General features: G+C 40.2%; 1 pseudogene; it reads right to left on the bottom strand.

Annotated features, from left to right (window-relative positions):
- Positions 1 to 273: 273 nt before the first annotated feature.
- The window catches only part of LOC118850160, a 54,323-nt pseudogene continuing 32,623 nt past the window's right edge, over positions 274 to 21,973 (bottom strand).

Raw genomic sequence — 21,973 nt, 5'->3', positions numbered from 1 at the left:
ATATAAAAAAATACACTACCAGGAGGAAAAGTAGAAAGGAGGACATATTAGAGGCCTAGGGCAGAGCCTTGGGGGAGACCTATTTTTTATGTAAAAATATTTATTCCCAAATTAAGAGGTTTATGCAGACAAGGAAGTTAAGGGATACTGGAGTGAAGTCAGTCTAGGATACTGTATTGAAGTCAGCCATACACTAGTGAAGTGTGTCAATCTACATGAACTCCTGGAGTACTACTATGCCATATTTCTTCTCCTTTTAGTTTTCTCAAAGATCTAACAGGTTGAGAGCTCTAGTAGCTATGCAGTGCTGACTTGGTGAGGGGACAGGAACTGTCTGATATCCATGGGTGCTCTGGCTATATCAGGTGATAATTTCTCTGAAGAGTCTTCAGCTCCCATGGGAAACTCTCCAGGGCATGACTTTTGGCTGAATCCTCTTCCTCTATGTCATAGGGATCAGTGGTTAGACCTCTGGCCTTTGCACTGGGGTAATCAATCAGGGCACTAAAGGTAGGGTCTCTTCAGAATAAACTGCAGATGAAGGAGATGACCATGAGCTGTGCCTCAGGAAGAGTAGTTGGTGACACGGATATAGAGACTTGGCAAAAGCAGTCACCAAATAAGCAGGTAAATGAGAGGTAGTCAAGAATAGGTCTACCAGATAGGAAAACAAAACAGTCTCAGTCCTTCTCATGGAAAACAGATTGAATAGGTGTTGTAACAATTTGGCTAGCAGCTGCTGTGGGGGTATAAAACCAACAACAACAAGCTCACAGAATGTGGCAAGCCTAGGTTCTTTTGACCTGCTTTACTAAGGAAAGCAATGTTAAGGGGTTAACAATCTCAATTTAATCCAGCATACAAATGTCATTCACTTAGTTCAGGGGAAAAAGGCAGCACCCTGAACTTCAGAGCAAATACAAAGGAATTACAAACATACATTTGTAAACAAACCAAATACAATTCATAGTTACCAACATCTGTGTGCAGCCGGGAGCTCAACAATGGCTGGCCCAGAGTCACGCATCACTACTGCTGTAGCTCAGAGCTCCTAAAAAAGAAAGCCAACCTCTGGTTTTATATATCTTGTTCAGGTAACACATGCGACTCACCCACGTGACCTAAAATCATCACAAAAATATGACTTAAACTCACATGGTCTAAAGGCCTCTGTGTCACAAACATGTCACTCAAACCCATGTAAACTAGGCTTTCCCTTGAGACGAGGAGGTCATCGAAGACTCCTAATTTAATCAAGGAAACAAAGGCCAAACTCTTCAAGGGCACTTGGTTGAGTAAGTGCTAAGAGCCCGTCTTGATTCCCAACACAATAGGCTCTAGAGTAGAGTTACTTCACATGATGCTGACAAATCAGGATAAAGAGCCCATTCAAAGCCAGGAGCTTCATGGTCCCATCCATGTGATGTGCACCTTTGAAGAAGTCAAGCAGGACAGGAGGCTGCTTCATGTGTAATCATGCATGGTCACCAGCATGTTCTTATAGGGGCTGATGGGCAGCATGTGCTTGAGAAAATTGGACTAACTCTTCTCAAAGGCTGAGTTGCCAAAGAACTTAGAGACATCCTTCTGCTGTCAGGGCAGGCTCCCAGATGAGAACAGAGTGAAGGTGTTGGTCCAGAACATGGTAGCACATCATCTTATGACTTAAATGATGAACATTTGACAATTAAGAAATCTTTTGTGGCTTTGAAGTGTTTCAGTCATGCCATGAGGTCAGAAGCCAAATTAAAAAGGGTTGAAGAAAGAGAGAGTGGAAAGAAAGTGGAAGCAGTGATTGAGGACAGCTTTTTCTAAGAGTTTGACAGAGACTAGAATGAGGAGCTTTGCCCATGCTCATGCAGCTCATGACTAGGAGGGGTCATCGTTGGCTCCAAATCTTCCTGACTCCTCCTCTATTGCTTCATCTGCTATGCCACATTACCTCTCAAAAGTAGCCAAATTTGACCACAATTTCTTTACGGCAAAACAATTTAGAAATGCAGCCCAGCATCAAAATTCTGTGAGCTGAAATGTTTTGTGAGGGAGCTCTAGGTATCCTTTATTGTCCTGCTTCATAAACATACTGCTGTAATAAAGAACATTGAATAACACTGTATTCAGGGATTTTATGTGCTAAAGCTAAATTTATGTGAATATTATTATTAAGTAATTAAATTTTGAGGGTCCAATGGATCCATATGTGTACACACATATGTGTATATAAAATGGTTATGTATTAGTGTGCACATATACACATGTTTACATATGTGTGAAATTCTATATATATGGACTGTGCAATTATATATATGCATGTGTATATTCAATATATGTAAATATAGTATACACTATATATGTAATATACATATATAATATTCATAGGATATTTATATGAATATCTAACCTATAGCTATAATATTTATATTTCTGTATCTATAATCTATCCTGAGTAGATAGAAGATACATATTTACCTTAACAGATTGACCCTAGTTCTTTCAACTTAATTTCTATTCTGTAAACCAGAGCTGCTCACCCAAGAAGATTATGCATTGCAATATACTGATTTCTATGGGGAAACTCAGTTGTAATCCCAGATTTCAATCACACATCATCCCTAGAAAATGTTATTAAGGCTGCATTAAAAGAAAAAGGATTTGCTAAATACTGAATAAAGACTCAATCAGATGCTTTGCAGCCCAGTGACATCTTGAGCCCCACACTCTTCTGTCATACTGGGATTTTTTCATTTTTTTTTCAAATTATATAATGTGCTTTATGGACATCATTTAAGTATCTTTGTATTAAATCGAGGGGGGAACCCTCCACTTTGGGGTCTTGGTCTGCAAGTTAAATTACATTTGTAAATGGTTCAGTGAACTGTATTTTTCAAATATAATCCAAGCAGAGCAATCATGTTTAAAATATAATTTTTCATAGTTATGACCCATCTGCTCAATACTGATAAGGGGTTCAATAAAGGCAGCTGTAAAAATCAATGCTCTTAAATGTTTATTAATTATGGAACACGGTGCTTCCCCTCCTCAGAATTGTTAACGCCATCCATGCATCTTCCCAGGGTAGAGATGGAAATGCAGCGTTTAGACCGAAAGATACATTTTAAGTATTTTCCAGCTGCATTCTCTTAATCAAAATGTGTAAGCATTGTGCTTATTATTCCATTTAATCTGATCTTTCAGTGAGGACACAATTTCTCTGAAGGTAAAGCAGACAATTTCTATCTGGAGGAAAAAATTCTTGAAAATCCACTGTACATTAAAAACCAGTGAGGCATAATGGGCAAAGCCACTGACAAACCAGATTTCAACCTTCCCTGAAATTATCAGCACATTTAAGGCTCATTCTCATTTTCTTGGCCATTATTTTAAACTCCAGGAAGCACTAGGGGCTGATTCAATCAGAAAGTGACTCAGAAAGCCCTCAGGCCAATTAGGTTAGCCCAAGAGGTCATCATGATGCCTTCTCCCTCTTCTCATCAAATGTCTGTGTCAGAAGTATGCTATAGCAGGAGTCACACCGAAGGCATTCCAGAACCTTTCCTTCCATCTCTACATGAATTCTAGGGTTAGAAGATAGGGAGCTGGCCAGGAAATAGGAAGTGAAAATGGGATAGACTGTGATAAAGACTCTTTTTGTGGGTGGTGGCTCTATGTGCAGATGAGGTAGTCAGAAATGCTCCTGATGGTAACCGAGGTTTGAGAACTGAAGGACATCTTTGAATTAGCCATTCAGTAGAACACATCTCTTCTGCCCCAACATCTATCTGTGACTATTGTAGGCTTTGAGACAAAAGGATGACTTGAGTTCTTAAAAGTACACATCTAGTCTGTATGGTAGAGACTGAAAGGAAGAAATAGAGACCCCAGGGGCTGAGCAGCAGAAGCAGCTGCAATGAGGTTCAACTCTTCAATGTTGCCCAGGACTTAATGAGCCAACGAAGGAAGAATCCACAGCAGCACAGGGGCAAGAGGCAAATGGAGGGTGTGTTGGGTGATCATGGTCATCACAAATCACTCTCAGGGCTGAGAGAGAATACTGATCCCTCTGAAACATAGATTCCCTAAAGCCAATAAACTCGCAGATACCTCATACACTTCCATTTTGCATTCCATTATTATCTGCTCCTTGGTTCATAGGGCACTTAAATTCTTATTGACTGATACACTGACTGACCTAGGAACTCTTCTATGCAATGATTACTAATGATTTGAAGAGATTTGACAAAATGGTAGCATGAGAAGGCTAAAAACTATTCCAGAAGAAAGAAGGTAAAATGGATCTTCTGATAATAAGCTTTAGGAGCTTTGTCAAATGGAGAAGTTTCTCTTTCACTCTCTCTCATGAATTTTGCCTAATTCTAATGTCAGGTGAGGATGATTTAGTTTTAATGGCTAGATTATGTTCTGGGCCAGAATGTTTACCCCGTATTTGCCAAAATGCGTGGCAGGGTTAAGAGCAAGGAAGAATGGTGTCCATTCTGCCAAGATCATTCATCACCATTTCTATTTGTGGAATGGGTCTTCTGTCGTCTCTTCCCCTTTCCTTTCAGATAACTAACCCAATGTGATTTCGTTTCCCCTGTGATCTCCAAGTGCCGTGGGAGGCTCAGTCACTGTACAGATGTGGCATACTATAGAGATGTCCCATCCCAGACGTCAAGAAAATAACCTGAAATCCCACAAGCCAAACCAAATGAGACCTTGTTGACTGTTTGGGTTAATGTGATGACAGGGCTATTAACCAAGTCATGGACAATTGGCAAGGAGAAGTGTGCATTTGCAAAGTGGCAAGCAGTTTTCAAAGGTGGAGTCAAATGAAAGACATTCCCTGTGAAACTCAAATTCAGTCCCAACATATCACAGTTGGAGGGCACCTGTAAAGGACCTGTAAAGGACCACACTTTCCTTTCACTAGCATTCTTGACAGGGTGTAGTCCAGATGCTACTTGCAGATGTGCAGTGTGAGGAGACAATTGTTTCCCAGGCCTCCCATTCCTCATTGGGATGGATCTAAGTGGTAGGAAACTTGTCTTTTCCTCAAGCCTCAGTCTGCTTCTCAGCAGCATTTATCCCATTTCTTAAGTTAGCTCTACACCAATGATGTAAATGTGTGATGTGTGTGTGTGTGATGTATGTGTGTGTGTGTGTGTGTGTGTTTGTGTTTGGAGGATTATCTTCATGCTGTCACACATTTGTGTGGGAAGCTTTGTACCCTTGATTGGGAATTTCCCTAGAATCCCTGGCCCTAAAGAGTTACCGGGATACACACCAGCACATTGAATATCCACTTTGGAATCTTGGGTGCAGAACAAAAGACAGGTGCAAAAGCAAATGACAAACCCAAACCTGTGACTTGGTAGTTTCAATGGCACACACACAATGCCAGCATTGAGAGGCCATCCAATCTCAATCTATCCTGCCCCAAAATCCCCATGCCAATCTCCCTGATAGAAATGATAATGATGGTGAAGATGATGATGGTGGTGGTGGTGGTGGTGGTGGTGGTGGTGGAGGTGGAGTAAATGACATCTGGACTGAGGCTTAGTTGTGGCCTGATGGGACTCAGCAGCTCACCAGATCACCAGAGATGGAAGTCAACATGAAGTTATCCATCCATTCTACCTTCTTAGTGAAAAGCTAGACTGGGAGATGGATTTTCTTTCATTTTGCTTCAATTACTGTCACTTGCTGCAAAGTGTTTTCACAACACCTGATGGGTGGGATGATTCCATGGTTGCTGCTACCCAGGTGCTACACATGCCTCTCTGCCCTTCCTAAGCCAGCTATAGCACAGCCTCACAGGAGGAGGCACAGGCCCCTTTAAATGGATGCCAACTGGCTCTATGATACAGCATCACTGTACTGCTCTCATTTTCAAAGACTCTCTACACAACTTGGCCCACAGTTAAGAGATAGGTAAACAACAAGTGAGGGTTAAGGAGAATGAAATAAAAGAGCCAGCTGCCTTCCTCAGAGAAAAAATGTGTTTATTCAGCATGCTGCATGGCAGTATTTGGATTTTAATCCCAGAAGATTGAGTTCAAGGAAATTCAGAGCTCAATCAAGAAAGGGAGCAGGCTAAAAGCAGGGACAAAAGGGCTGCTGGGGGCAGGGGAGAGTATTGCTTTTGATCAGGAAGCCCCTAAGGACTAAGTCAAACCAAAAAGAACAATCACATGTTTACCAGGTTTGGATTTCCCTCCCTCCCTCCTTCCTTTCTTTCTTCTTTCCTTCCTTCCTTCTTTCCTTCCTTCCTTCCTTCCTTCCTTCCTTCCTTCCTTCCTTCCTTCCTCTTTTTTCTTCCTTTGTTTTTTCCTAAAAGGAATTCTTATGATGAATTTTTGTTTATAAATTAAAATTTTACGTTAATTTGGAAAAAAGATACTTCCTGTGGACATTTTAATACAAAAAAGGAAAAGAATACCCAGAGAAACTTAAACAAGCTATCACCCAAAATGCCAAGTATCAAAGAAATGGGTGCAAATTTAATATTTCTTTAAAAATGTCCAAACTGAGAACAGTGGATAAAAACATAAAAAACAGTCTTATGATAAAGGAAGTAGACCATTAAAGAAAAAGCATGGGACCAAATAGAATTAGGAATGAATAATAGCAAACATGCCAGGACCCATATTCCCTAAACTGTGCCAACTGATTTAAAAAAAATGAAGGAGGCTACTTGAGGTCCTCATGCTTTCCAAGGTGTTAATATGACTGATCCACAAACCAGCGAAAGTAAGCTAGGATGGGAAAACTATATGTAGTCTAATGCCTTTAGTACATATCATTACAAATGTACTAAGCATACTACTGCCTAACAAAAGACAGCAGTACATTAAAAGTCATTCATTAGGACTCTGTATAATTTATACCTGGAATATAAAGATAGTTTAATATTCAGGAAAAAAATCAGCAAAATAAAATACATGTTGAAGAATGACACTGAGAAGAATAGAAAGGTTTGTCATTATAGTGATTAAAAATATGTATGGTGTATACACGAGCTAATATACACAATAAAGAAACTTTAGAAGATACTTTCCTACCCAGAAAAGGCCAGGGGATAGAGAAGCAGAGCCTACACCACTGTGTAATATCATATTAAAAGACTGAATTCCCAGACTCTGTAGCTGGAAAAGCAGTTCCAAGGCTAGCTACTTGGCTCCACCTCAGAACACAAACTACTTTTACATTACCACTGAAAAGTGACCAAGTAAAAAGTGACTTCTAGCCTTCTCTTGAAGCCCTCTGGGGACTCATTGCTTCACAAAGGACTTGGTATCACCTCTGATATCTCTGAATGTTAGGAAATGCTCCTTACATCAAGACTGAATTTCAAAAAGAGCAAGTGAAATTTCAGACCTAATGGACCAGAGATCCCATCAGTAGGCATATACTCTGAGGAAGTAATTACAAAAAGTAAATCCCCATATACAAGCAAATATTCACAGTCGCACTCGTGAGTGTGTGTGTGTGTGTGTGTGTGCATGTGTGTGTGTGTGTGTGTGTGTGTGTGTGTGTGTGTACTAGAAAGAAATCAATTCCCATTGATTGAGAATGGCTAAATAAATTGTGGCACAGAATATGACAGTATTCTCAGAAAGACTAATAGAATGAATGTAGAGAAACATGAAAAGATTTTTAGCAACTGATAAGAAGTGAAGCAAGCAGAGCCAGGAAAACAGCACAGAATGACTACAACAATACAGATGAAAAGAGCAGCAACCATAACATGATTTAACGCGAAAAGTTCAAAATTATAAAGACCAAGTTGTACCCCTAGGAAATCTGATCTGCACTTTCACATCTCCAATTAATAAAGTGGTAATAATCAAAACTCCAAAACTAGATAAATAATTGAAAAATTGCCTAGGTCCATAGTTGTGGAACATTGTATAGAGTAGCAGTTTTCAATGAAATGATTCATTTTGGTGACTTTAAAAAATATTTTCCCCCTACTTCTTTGTAAGGAATGGCTCTGATATACAAGCGAGGAGATTTTACAAACCTCCAGGTCTCTTTTAGCCCGAATGCTGTCCTGACATGACTCTCCAGTCTTGTATTTGTGAAACTGATTTTGACTGGCTTAAGGCTGAGGACTTTGCATTTTCCCTGTTACGTTCTCTCTTCCTGTCAATATGTCATGGGCTTTTTGAATTCTGACTGACATCCACGGCATTAGCTATTTCTCCCAGTTTTGTGGCATCTGAAATGTTGAGACCCAGATTACAACTGCATGGTCAATATTTTCAGAATTGTGTCAAATAGTTTGTTTTGGAAATGCTACTTAAGATCAAAGATTTAGGACAACGTAGAGTAAAAATCACCTAAAATAACCTTCTTACTTTATAGACATAGAAACGTAGAAGTTGCTTGCCTAAGGTCACACAGTTTAGGCTAGACAAAGAAATTAATGAAATATACATTGTCAGATGATATAGAACATTTTTTTCCAGCTGTTGTTGTTATTTTTAAAGTATTACATCAGTTCAAATGATATTTTTAAAGCACCAGGTTTTTAGACGGTACTTTTTAAAAACACAGGAAGAGATTAACAAAAAATCCAAAATAATAAATTCCTTCATCAAAGGTGGATGAGCAGCCCTGAAAAAGGTCTCAGCAAGCCCTCATACCAGAGGTTCTAGACCTCCTTGGAAACCCCATATACATACAAATGTGCACACACACACATACAAGTAAACAAATGATCCCCAATAACAAGAATATTGTGTTCAGAAGAACCAAAAAGTATACATGTATATATATATATATATATATATATATATATGATATGTGTATATATATATACAGTATCAATATGAAGTGAATAAAGACCTCTATGTCCAAAACAAAATGAAGGTTTATAATTGCAATAAATATCTTTGCTAAAACTCTGGTATCCTAAAGCTATAAGGAATTGATTCAATCTATAAGAGCAAGGTCTACCCCCAAAAGTGTATATGGTCAAATACTATAAACAAGTCATTCCAGAAAGAAACACAAATGGTGATTATCTACCTGAAATGATTGCCTACTATCTCATAACCACTGAAATATATGGATCAGATCCTCTGTAATATAACATCTCACCCATTAAATTGGCAAAGAATCATGGTTCCCACCTCTTCATTTAAACAAAACAAAACATGCTTTCTATGACAGTGGAAACTAACTCAAAGATTTATCTTCATGCAGACCAGACTGAGCCACCAAAAATAGTGTCTTCGATTGGAATAGAGAAGATTGCAGAGAATCCAAGTGCACCCAGAATTCTCCATGAATGGTGAGGCTGTTCAGATGTTCCTGTTTATGGATCACATGTTTCTGGTTTAATCAAAGCCCAGAGAGCAACAGAGCCTCCTAGAAAAGATCTGTAACTGCTCAAAAGATTTTGGCAATGATGATCCAAAAAATCATTCAAATTGAAAAAAAATAAATGTTGACAGAGCTATGGAAAAACAGATGCTTTATCATGCTGCTTGCACAACTCTAAACTGGCAATTTCTTTTTTGGAATGCAATTTGGTAATATGAAATATGGGTTGCTAGGTGGCTCAGTGGATAGAGTGTCGGGCCTACAGTCAGGAGGACTTACCTTCCTGTGTTCAAATCTGGCCTCACACACTTACTACCTGTGTGACCCTGGGCAAGTCATTTAACCTTTGCCTGCCTCAGTTGTTCATCTGTAATATAAGCTGGAGAAGGAAATGGCAAACTGCTTCACTATCTTTGCCAAGAAAACCCCAAATGGGGTCACAGAGAGTCAGACATGACAACAAAATATGAAATAAGGGATTTCAAAACTAGTGATTCCTTTGGATCTTGAACAGTCATTGCTTGATTTTCAAACATAAAGAAAATCCTGAGCTATAAGTTTTTTTTGATATTGCCTTATTCATAATAAACTGCCATACTGGGGTAGAATGATAGCTTCAATAATAAATGAGGGGTCTAAGGATATATTGAAATAGCATTGTGCTTTAATAAACAACCTCTGCAAAGAAACACGTGAAGCCAAAACACGTGATGGGTGCAGAACGAAGAAAGCAGAATCAGAAATGAGCATTAGTGTAGATGATGATGGCATAACATCTATAATAGTTCAGATACCAATAATGACATGGACAAATTTTTTTAAATGAGATGAAATATAGCTCAGAAAGGGCCACAGATGCTGCCAACAGGATGTTTTGTTCTCTTTTTCTTCAAGTTCAAATTCACATTCGAACAAAAACAAACTGTGATGAGGGGAGTTTACAATATCTTGCCTGATTTTTGTAAATATGTATGGGTTGTGGTGAAGGTTACTAAGTTTAGAATCAAGGGAAGAAGAAAAAGAGAGAAATGTTATGCAAGACTCTATATCACTTTATTCATGAAGTGGAAAATATTTCCTTTTTTCATTTATTTAATTTATTTAATATATTTAGTTTTCAGCATTGATTTTCACAAGGGTTTGAATTATGAATTTTTTCCACATTTCTACCCTCTCGCCCACTGCAAGATGGTGTATATTCTGATTGCCCAATTCCCCATTCAGCCCTCCCTTTGGTCACACCACACCCCTCCCATCCCCTTTTCCCTTACTTTCGTGTAGGGCAAGATAAATTTCTATGGCCCCTTGCCTGTGTATCTTATTTCCTACTTGAATGAAAAAAAAAATTTTAACATCTGTTTTTAAAACTTTGAGTTCCAAATTCTTTCCACTCTTCCCTCCCCACCAACCCTCCCTAAGAAGGCAAGCAATTCAACATAGGCCACATGTGTATCATCATGTAAAACCCTTCCGCAACACTCATGTTGTGAAAGACTAACTATATTTTGCTCCTTCCTAACCTATCCCCCTTTATTGAATTTTGTCCCTTGACACTGTCCCTTTATGAAAGTGTTTGTTTTTGATTATCTCCTCCCCCTATGTGCCCTCCCTTCCATCCCCCCCCCCTTTTTTTCTTCTTCCTCCTTTCCTGTGGGGTAAAATACCCAATTGAGTGTGTATGTTATTCCCTCCTCAGTTCAAATCCAATGAGAGCAAGATTCACTCATTTCCCCTCATCTGCCCCCTCTTCCCTTCCTACAGAACTGCTTTTTCTTGCCACTTTTATGTAAGAGAATTTAGCCCACTCTATATCTCCCTTTCTGCCTCTCTCAATATATTCCTCTGTCATCCCTTAATTTTATTTTATTTTTTTAGATATCATCCCTTCATATTCAACTCACCCTGTGCCCTCTGTCTACATATATATATATATATATATATATATATATATACATATATATATATATATACACACACACACACATACATACACACACACACTCACACACACATATGTATATTCCCTTCAGCTACCCTAATACTGAGGTCTCATGAATCATACACATCATATTTCCATGTAGGAATGTAAACAAAACAGTACAACTTTAGTAAGTCCCTTATGATTTCTCTTTCTTGTTTATGTTCTCATACTTCTCTTGATGCTTGGGGTTGAAAGTCAAATTTTCTGTTCAGTTCTGGTCTTTTCGCTGAGAAACCTTGAAAGTGCTCTATTTTATTGAAATTCCATATTTTGCCTTGGAGCATGATACTCAGTTTTGCTAGGTGGGTGATTCTTGGTTTCAATCCTAGCTCCATTGACCTCCGGAATATCCCATTCCAAGCCCTTCGATCCCTTAATGTGGAAGCTGCTAGATCTTGTGTTATTCTGATTGTGTTTCCACAATACTGAAATTGTTTCTTTCTGGCTGCTTGCAGTATTTTCTCCTTGATCTGGGACCTCCGGAATTTGGCAACAATATTCCTAGGAGTTTTCTTTTTGGGATCTTTTCCAGGAGGCTATCGGTGGATTCTTTCAATTTCTATTTTACCCTCTGCCTCTACAATATCAGGGTAGTTCTCCTTGATAATTTCTTGAAAGATGATATCTAGGCTCTTTTTTTGATCATGGCTTTCAAGTAGACCAATAATTTTTAAATTACGTCTCCTGGATCTATTTTCCAGGTCAGTGCTTTTCCCAATGAGATATCTAACATTGTCTTCCACTTTTTCACTCCTTTTTTTCTGTTTTATAATATCTTGATTTCTCAGAAAGTCACTAGCCCCCACTTGCTCCAATCTAATTTTTAAGGTAGTATTTTCTTCAGAGATCTTTTGGACCTCCTTTTCCATTTGGCTAATTCTGCCTTTCAGGGCATTCTTCTCCTCATTGGCTTTTTGGAGCTCTTTTGCCATTTGAGTTAGTCTATTTTTTAAGGTGTTGTTTTCTTCAGTATTTTTTTTTGCATCTCCTTTAGCAAGTTTTTCATGGTTTTCTCGCATCACTCTCATTTTTCTTCCCAATTTTTCCTCTACTTATCTAACTTGCTTTTCCAAATCCTTTTTGAGCTCTTCCATGGCCTAAGACCAGTTCATGTTTTTTCTTGGAGGCTTTTGATGTAGGCTCTTTGACTTTTTTGACTTCTCTTGGCTGTATGTTTTGTTCTTCTTTGTCACCAAAGAGGGATTCCAAAGTCTGAGTCTGAATATGAGTCCATTTTTGCTCCCTGGCCATGTTCCCAGTCAACTTACTTGACCCTTAAGTTTTTGTCAGGGCATGACTGCTTGTAGAGTGGAGAGTATTTTGTCCCAAACTTGAGGGGATGCGTTGTTGCTTTCATAGCTATTTCTATACAGTCAGCTCTGCCAAACAAGTGCTCCTCTTCCCCCAAGAACTGTGAACCTGGACTGGACTCAGTTCTTAAGCAGGCTCTGCACTCCCACTCTTATCCTCCACTTAATTCCTCCCACCAGGTGGGCCTGGGGCCAGAAGCAACTGCAGCTGTAGGTCTGTAGCTGCAGCTCCCCCGCCACTCCCGGTTGGTGGCCCAACCATGAACTCCTTTCACTCTGTCTCCCACAGCTTTTCTCAATAACCTTCACTGTTGTCTTTGGTGTTTGTAGGTTGAGAAGTCTGGTAACTGACACAGCTCACTGATTCAGGACTCTATGGCCTGTTCTGCCCCCATGCTGGGCTCTGCTCCACTCCAATCCCAGTTCCATGTGATAGATCTTACCCAGAGACCATCCAAGCTGTTCTGGGCTGAAGCCCTGCTTCCCCCTGCTATTTTGTGGGTTCTGCAGTTGTAGAATTTGTTCAAAGCCATTTTTACAGGTTTTTGGAGGGACCTGGAGCCGGGGGAGCTTAAGCAAGTGCTTGCTTTACAGCCGCCATCTAGGCTCCGACCCCTGAAAATATTTCTATGAGATGATTGGGAATAGCTAAAAAAAAGTTAAAGCCAATAGTAAGACTCAGAGGAAATATTACCTTCATTCTGGAAATTATTCTCAAGAAACTAAAGCAGCAAACTTTCCGCCTTTACCAAGTACCTTCTCCTTTTCATTTCCGTAGTCTCATCCCATTTAAAATCTTGACCTCACTTAGAGGCCTATGGTGGCCTTCTTGCTGGCCTTCCCTCTAGATGCTCTGTCTCCCAAAACTGGCTCTTCAGCTTCACTGGGCCTCAGGCCTGGAATCCTCTCCTGTAGTTTACCTTGCTTCCTTTGAGACTCAGCTCCAATCTGATACTCTTCAAGAATACATTCAATCTCTTTTTCAAAGTGCTTCTGTTCTGAGTTTGCTTTACATCTGTCCTTTCTCCTCTCTCACCTCTCTCTGTCTGTGTCTCTGTCTCTGAATCTCTGTCTCTCTCTGTCTGTCTCTGCCTCTCTCTCAATGTCTCTCTTTCTCTTTCTCTCTCTCTGTCTCTCTCTCCCTCTCTGCCTTTGTCTGTCTGTCTCTGTCTCTCTCTCAATTTCTCTCTCTCCCTCTTTCACTCTGTCTCTGTTTCTTTCTTTCTCTCTCTCCTCTGTCTCTGTCTGTCTGTCTCTGTCTCTCTCCATATATATATATATATATATATGTATATATAGAAATGTATATATAGAAATGTATATATATATGTGTGTATATATATATATACATAAATATATATAAACATCTTTTATACCTGCAGTTATTGGCATGTTGTCTGCCTCATTAGGAGGTGAAGCTCCTTGAAGGCGGGGAACATTTATTTGGTATTGTTTTATACCCTCACTATTTAGTACAATGTCTGTCAAATAGTAAGACCTTAATAAAAGCTTATTGACTCTCATAGACTGACAATGCATGAATCAGGAATTAGCTTTCAATAGCTGCCTTTCCTGAATCAAACATTTTTGTGGATGAATATACAGGTGTGTGTGTGTGTGTGTGTGTGTGTGTGTGTACATGTGTATTGAAAGGTGGCAGATTCATTTCTCCTCCAAAAGGAACAGTAAAAGGAGCCATCACTTCTCCACAGTTTGCCATCCTGGTGCCCTTTGCTGCCTACCGGAAAGGAACGAGAAGCCCTAGTAGCATTGTGTAGCATTCTGATATCATTGGCAAACCAGGAACACGACACTCCATCTTAGCTTTAATTTCCTGCCTTAAGTGGATGGCTACCTGGAGCACTGAAATGTTATGTTGCTCTGTAAAATGGGAATACTGACATATACCTCCCATTATTGCCATCAGGATAAGATGAGAAGCCATTTGTAAAGCATGTTGCACTTAAAGCTCTATAGAAACGCCATTAATATTGAATGGCTTTGTACAGGCTTCTACAGCTCACAAGTATCAATGAGAGGAATTGAAACTTGGTCTTTTTTGTGACTTTGTGACTGACTTTCTCTTGGCTCCACCACCTTGCTTAACAAGAGACAAAATCAATTTAACCTACAATGACGTTGCTTCCCTAAATACCCAAATGAGCAAAGACCCTCTGAGTGGGTGCCCACGTGGTTTGGCAAAAATAAGCCCTGAACATAATAGAGTTCTTAAAGTTTAGAACATCATGAGTAGGAGACATTTCTCTGAAACAGCTTTTTAATTTTTATATTTTTTTAGAAGAAGAATCCCCTCATTTGGGCATAATTGGCTTCCACAAAAGCTCTGCACGTGTTCTGAAACCCAACAATTTCCCATTTCTAATGAGTTGCCTTAACAAGATTACCCAACATAGAAAAGGAACTAATTAGGTGGCATTGAATTCCAAAATCACAACGAAATTCAAAGTGGGTTTTTGCAGCTGGCATTTTGCTGGCATTGCAGGAGAAAATGAGCAGGTGGCTGAGGAGCAAGGCACCATAGTCCTGCTCACCGTGCAGGAAGAATCACTCTTTACTTTTTTCGGGATAGACAAGGAAATTAGCTATTATTGTGTGAATGAAGAAACAGCTTAATACTCTGCGATAGAGTGGGAAACTCCCCACTGTTCATTGCTCAGGGTCCATTTTTTTGGGAAAAATGCTTGCAATGCCACAGAAGCCTGTGTGTATATACAAATACATACAGACATATACATATATACACACATACATGCATATACATATATATATATATATACACATATACAGACGTACACACACATTCACACACACACACACACACACACACACACACACACACACACACAGATAAATATCTAGCTATCTACACAAACACATATCCAGGGCTTGGCCAAGGTACTCACATAGGCCATCACAAGCATGAAAGGGAAAGGAAGTCCAAACATCCAAACATGGAAGCTAGTGTCAGGGGCCTTGTACTCTGAACAGATGGAACCTTTAGAGCCCTGAGATATGAAGAGCACAGAGAGGTATGGGGTCGCCTGCTACATTGTGTCTCAATTTATAGCACAGCACATTTACCTGTGTCCTGGAAATGAAAGGCTTCTGCCGGCTTAGGTTCCTTAGCATGGGCCATCATATCTTAAGAACAATCATCTGACATTGTACAGGAAGAACTAGAAGGCATGAGATGGAACTACCCTAAATCTCTCCCTAGCCGTAGCTGTTGCCCTGCTGCCTACAAACTCAGCTATGCCTCTCTCATGCAAAAAAAGAAAAAGTTAAACTGCTCCCCTGCTCTGTCCATTGCTGCTAGCTTTCATCATCCATTTTTTCTTCCTTCCATGGCTAACCTACTTGACAATACTCTCTACAATCAGAGCATACAATGCTGAGCCTATTACTTGATTCTAAATCCTGAGCAATCTGGTTTCTGACTTTGTTCTTCAACTGAAGCTGCTCTTTCCAAAGTTACCAATTATTTCTTTACCAAAGAGATATCGCCTAATTGCCAAATCCAGGGCCCTTTCCCCATTCCTCCTGCCTCTTTGAACCCTGTAGATTAACTTGTGGTTCTGGACACTTTCTTTAGAAGAGCCCCATCCTCACCTTCTTATCTTGTTATTGACCCAACCAGGACATAAAGTCTCCCTCACCTTTCCTCAGTAGAAGACCACTCTAGGTAAGAAATATAACCCTTAATGACATCATACTGGGGCTAAAGCTCCACCGGCCCTCTCTTAGTAATGACTCTACCTGGGCTTGAACATTTATGACCCCAGTGACCTCGGACTAATCTCTGAGCCTCTCTGGGTTTTCTCAAATCTCAAATGTGGGGGTTGGATTAGTTTGCCTCTGAATCCCAAATTTATTACCCTAAGTTCATGAACAAAATAACTGCCACAGTTCACCTGTTTAACAACTGGCAATTTCTGTTACCTAAAATGGCCTGGTGAGTTTCAGGTCTAAATTTTTGCTACCATTAGCATTTCCTGAATACACTCATGGTTGTTTTATTGACTACCCACAAAATGCTTCAATTGAACTGCCCCATTTCCAAGTGTCTGTTCCCAAGTCGATGGATTTCTGAGGTGGAGTTTTGATGGTGATAACAGCAAATATGAGACCAATGAGTGTGCCCTGAGGAACACAGAGTACAGCTGTGGTGCTTAGCTATTAACGCATCTAAGAAATAATAAAGGGCCTTCACCTGCCACTTGAAATCTCTCCTTCTTCCCTGTGCTTTAGTAAATGTGCATGGTGTCTCTATAGAGTGTCAGAATCAAGGATTTTTCCATTCCTTTGTTTCCTCAGTCCAAGCAGTTTCAATGTTATGACTGCCTCACTCCATCCCATTCTGCATTCTCTTGCAATAGTCTGGGTCCTTTTATATTTGTGAAGTCAGAGAACCCTAAACAGTGGAAGAATAAGACAGAGCTGAAAAAGTCTGGAAAAGGAGAGCTGTTTTGTGATATAATTGTTTGTTTCTGGGATTTTACACCACTATGGCTCCTACTCCTAACACGACTCCTATTACCACAGGTTCCTAATGCATTGCACCATTAATAGCTTAATGGGACTCTGACATTAGGATGACAACCACAACAAAACTATTTGCCAGTATGAAATCCATCCTAGCTCCTGTTGCATCCTCATTCATACCTAACAACTTTACATTCCATTGAATAGGATTCATAAATGTTTCTTCTGTACTCTGCCAAGATATAACATAGTACATACATATGAATGATGAAAAAAAGCACTTAGCTAAGAGGGCGGCTGGAAAGCAGGGACTAGCATGAGCTCCCCGCGGAGCCCCTCCAAACCCCCCCCCCAAAATGTCTCTGAACCATTTCTAGAAATGCAGAACCCAGAAAACAGCAGAGGGAAGCAGGGCTCCAGCCCAGGACAGCCTGGATGATCTCTGGGTGAGGTCTATCCTGCACGGAGCTGGGAGCAGAGCAGAGCAGAGCCCAGCACGGGAGGCGTGGACCAACCAAACCAGGAGCCGGGCAGAGCAGGCCCTAGCGCCCTGAATCAGTGAGCTGAAGCAGTTACGGGATTTCTCAACCCACAAACACCGAAGACAAAAGAGAAAGTTAGTGGGGAAAAGCTGCTGGGGACAGAGTTTATAAAGGAGTTCGAGGTTTGGCCACTGCCCCAGGGGCAGAGGAGGTGGGGCAGCTACAGAACTACAGCTGCAGTTGCTTCTGGCCCCAGGCCCACCTGGTGGGAGGAATTAAGCGGGTGGATCAGAGCAGGAGTGAAGAGCCTGCTGAAGATCTAAGTCCAGTCCCGGGTTCTTGGAGAAGGAGGAGTGCTGGTGTCACAGAGCTGGCACATCACCCCAGGCTTGGAACATAGTTCTCTTAACTCTACAAGCAGTCATACCCCGCTGAAAAATTCAAGGGTCAAGTAAGTTGGCTGCGAACATGGCCAGGCAGTGAAAATGCACCCAGATTCAGTCTCAGACTTTGGAATCTTTCTTTGGTGACAAAGAAGACCACTACATACAGCCAGAAGAACTCAACAAAGTCAAAGAGCCTACATCAAAAGCCTCCAAGAAAAACATGAACTGGTCTCAGGCCACAGAAGAGCTCAAAAAGGATTTGGAAAAGCAAGTTAGAGAAATAGAGGAAAAATTGGGAAGAGAAATGAGAAGGATGTGAGAAAACCATGAAAAACAAGTCAATGATTTGCTAAAGGAGACCCAAAAAATACTGAAAAATATACTGAAGAAAACAACACCTTAAAAAATAGACTAACTCAAATGGCAAAAGAGCTCCAAAAAGCCAATGAGGAGAAGAATGCCTTGAAAGGCAGAATTAGCCAAATGGAAAAGGAGGTCCAAAAGATCTCTGATGAAAATACTACCTTAAAAATTAGACTGGAACAAGTGGAAGCTAGTGACTTTAAGAGAAATCAAGATACTATAAAACAGAACCAAAGGGCTGAAAAATGGAAGACAATGTGAAATATCTCATTGGAAAAACCATTGACCTGGAAAAGAGATACAGGATAGATAATTTAAAAATTATTGAACTACCTGAAAGCCATGATCAAAAAAAGAGCCTAGATATCATCTTTCCAGAAATTGTCGAGGAGAACTGCCCTGATATTCTAGAGCCATAGGGCGAAAGAGAAATTGAAAGAATCCATCGATCGCCTCCCCAAATAGATCCAAAAAAGAAATCTCCTAGGAATAATGTCACCAAATTCTAGAGCTCCCAGATCAAGGAGAAAATACTGCAAGCAGCCAGAAAGAAACAATTTGAGTATTGTGGAAACACAATCAGAATAATACAAGATCTAGCAGCTTCCACATTAAGGGATCAAAGGGCTTGGATTATGATAGTCCGGAGGTCAATGGAGCTAGGATTAAAACCAAGAATCACCTACCCAGCAAAACTGAGTATCATGCTCCAAGGCAAAATATGGATTTTTAATTAAATAGAGGACTTTCAAGCTTTCTCAGTGAAAAGACCAGAGCTGAATAGAGAATTTGACTTTCAAACACAAGAATCAAGAGAAGCATGAAAAGGTAATCAAGAAAATGAACAAGAAAAAGAAATTGCAAGGGACTTACTAAAGTTGAACTGTTTTGTTTACATTCCTACATGGAAAGATGATGTGTATGATTCATGAAACCTCAGTATTAGGGTAGCTGAAGGGAATATGCATATATATATATATATATATATATATATATATATATACATCTTTATGTATATATATGTGTATGTGAGTATGTATGTATGTATATCTGTATGTGTATATGGAGAGAGAGAGAGAGAGAGAGAGAGAGAGAGAGAGAGAGAGAGAGAGAGAGAGAGAGACAGAGAGAGAGAGAGAGAGAGAGGGCACAGGGTGAGTTGAAAATGAAGGGAAGCTATCTAAAAGAAATAAAATCAAATTAAGGGATGAGAGAGGAATATATTGAGAGAGGGAGATAGGGAGAGATAGAATGGGGTATATTATCTCACATAAAAGTGGCAAAGAAAAAGCTGTTCTGTAGGAAGAGAAGAGAAGGCAGGTGAGGGAGAATGAGTGAATCTTGCTCTCATCGAATCTGACCTGAGGAGGGAATACCATACATACTCATTTGGGTATCTTACCCCACAGGAAAAAAGGAAGAAGAAGATGAAAAAAGGGGGGATGATAGAAGGGATGGCAGATGGGGGTGGAGGTAATCAAAAACAAATACTTTCGAAAGGGGACAGGGCCAAGGGAGAAAATTCAATGAAGGGGGATGGGTGAGGAAGGAGCAACATATAGTTAGTCTTTCACAACATGAGTATTGTGGAAGGGTTATACATAATGATACACATGTGGCCTATGCTGAATTGCTTGGCTTCTTAGGGAGGGTGGGTGGGAAGGGAAGAGGGGAGAGAATTTGGAACTCAAAGTTTTAAAAACAGATGTTCAAAAAGAAAAAAAAAGTTTTTGCATGCAACTAGAAAATAAGATGCACAGGCAATGGGGTGTAGAAATTTATTTTGCCCTACAAGAAAGGAAGGGAAAAGGGGTTGGGAGGGAAGTGGGGTGATAGAAGGGAGGGCTGACTGGGGAACTGGGCAACCAAAATATATGCCATCTTGGAGTGGGGGGAGGGTAGAAATGGGGAGAAAATTTGTAATTCAAACTCCTGTGAAAATCAATGCTGAAAACTAAATAAAAAGAACAAAAAAAAGCACTTAGCAAGCATGTACTTTGTGCCAAGAATTGGAACAAGTTTAGGTGACCATAGATGAGTGAAATGGTCTGTGTCCTCAAGGACTTTACATTTAAATAGGAAGCCAATATTCATAGAGCCAACATGTCCAAGAACTTCTATTTTAGAGCTAAAAGTCAGAAGGCCAGAACCATAGAATAATTAATAAGATGTCCTCTCTGGGAAGGGTTATTTTGTTTTGTTCAGTATACTCAGAATTAGTTGAGTTGGAAAGGGAAAGGAGGTTCACAGTGTGATGTTGTGGAACTGGCTAGGAATTGGTAAGGTAGCCTGAGCACAGGCCAGGTTAGTGGAAAATGTTCTTCAAGCAAACATAGAGGCACAGGGTGGGGGCCTTCATCTATGGAAGTGGGACTTAGACAGTAAGTAACTTGGCATGGGGATAGCCAAGAGATGGTACAATTGCACACATCACAAGATCAAGGATTTAGAGCTGGAAGGGACCTTCGAAACCAAATGGATCCATGACTGTATCAATTAGGAAGTTCCTTAAAATGATGCCCATCCATCACAACCCATTTATGCCTACCAACCCTTTACTATTCTTGGGACTGTGATCTCCTGTAAGATCCCCGTTTCAGAGGGGAATCACTAACTGCTTCCGGAGAGTTCCGACATGTACAATTCATGTGCAAAGTAGTATCTCCTATGTGAACCCACAGGTAATGATGTATTCCTGTATAAGGTCTGTAGCCCTAATGAGAACTGTTTTCCATTTAGTTACAGCCAAATCTTCCTGTATCCTCTGACTTTCATGTTTCATCTCTTTGTCTGTCTATTTTTTTTCTTTACTATTTGGGGTCAAAACAGAGCAATGTGATCTTAGGTAGGAGATAAACATCCGAGCTTCCCCAAGAAGGTCACTCCTAAGATTGGGAGACAGAGCCTCAGCTCCATCAAATAGGGCCATCTTCTTTCTCCATTATAGGGGGTAACCTTGTCCATGGTAGGGGGTAACCTCAGCAGAAGGCCAGCCCCAAGGGGCTATAGAATCTTGATCTTCTACCTGTAATTTGGAGAATTAGACTGAGTGTAAGGACTATGTGGTGTTTGCATTAGGCAAGGCAAAGCGAGGTAAGCAAAACATGTAGGAGACATGAAAAGGAGTATGAGAAATAAAAGTGAGCACTTCCATTAAATCATCGCAGTGTACTTGGAAGATTCACAAATGAAGACAGAAGGCTAACACTGAGCACCTGGAATAAGCCAAATACAGGTGGTTTCATATGAGATCAAGCAGAGAGGAGACAGAGAGAAATACAGCGTCCAATAGCGTTTCCTCCTCTGGCCCATGTGATGCTAAAGAATGGCGTTATCTACTACCATATTATCTCATTGGACACTCAGGACAACCCTGAGAGGTAGCTGCTATTCTTGTCCCCATTCTGCAGGTGAAGAATTTGAGTCACATGGTAAGTGCTCAGTTTCACACAGCTAGTAAGTTTCTGAGGCTGGATTTGAACACAGGTCTTCCTGAATCTAGGCCCAGAACTCCATCCTCTATGCCCCCTAGTTAACAAACTGTTGTTGTGGTCAAGTCTGAGAGATCTGATCCAGGCAATAATAGTTATATAGGATTCAAGTGGATTTGGATGAGCA

Source organism: Trichosurus vulpecula, chromosome 5, assembly GCF_011100635.1.
Source record: "Trichosurus vulpecula isolate mTriVul1 chromosome 5, mTriVul1.pri, whole genome shotgun sequence".
Lineage (NCBI taxonomy): Eukaryota > Metazoa > Chordata > Mammalia > Diprotodontia > Phalangeridae > Trichosurus > Trichosurus vulpecula.
The sequence above is the reverse complement of the archived record's forward strand: the minus strand, read 5'-3'. Positions and strand labels throughout refer to the sequence as shown.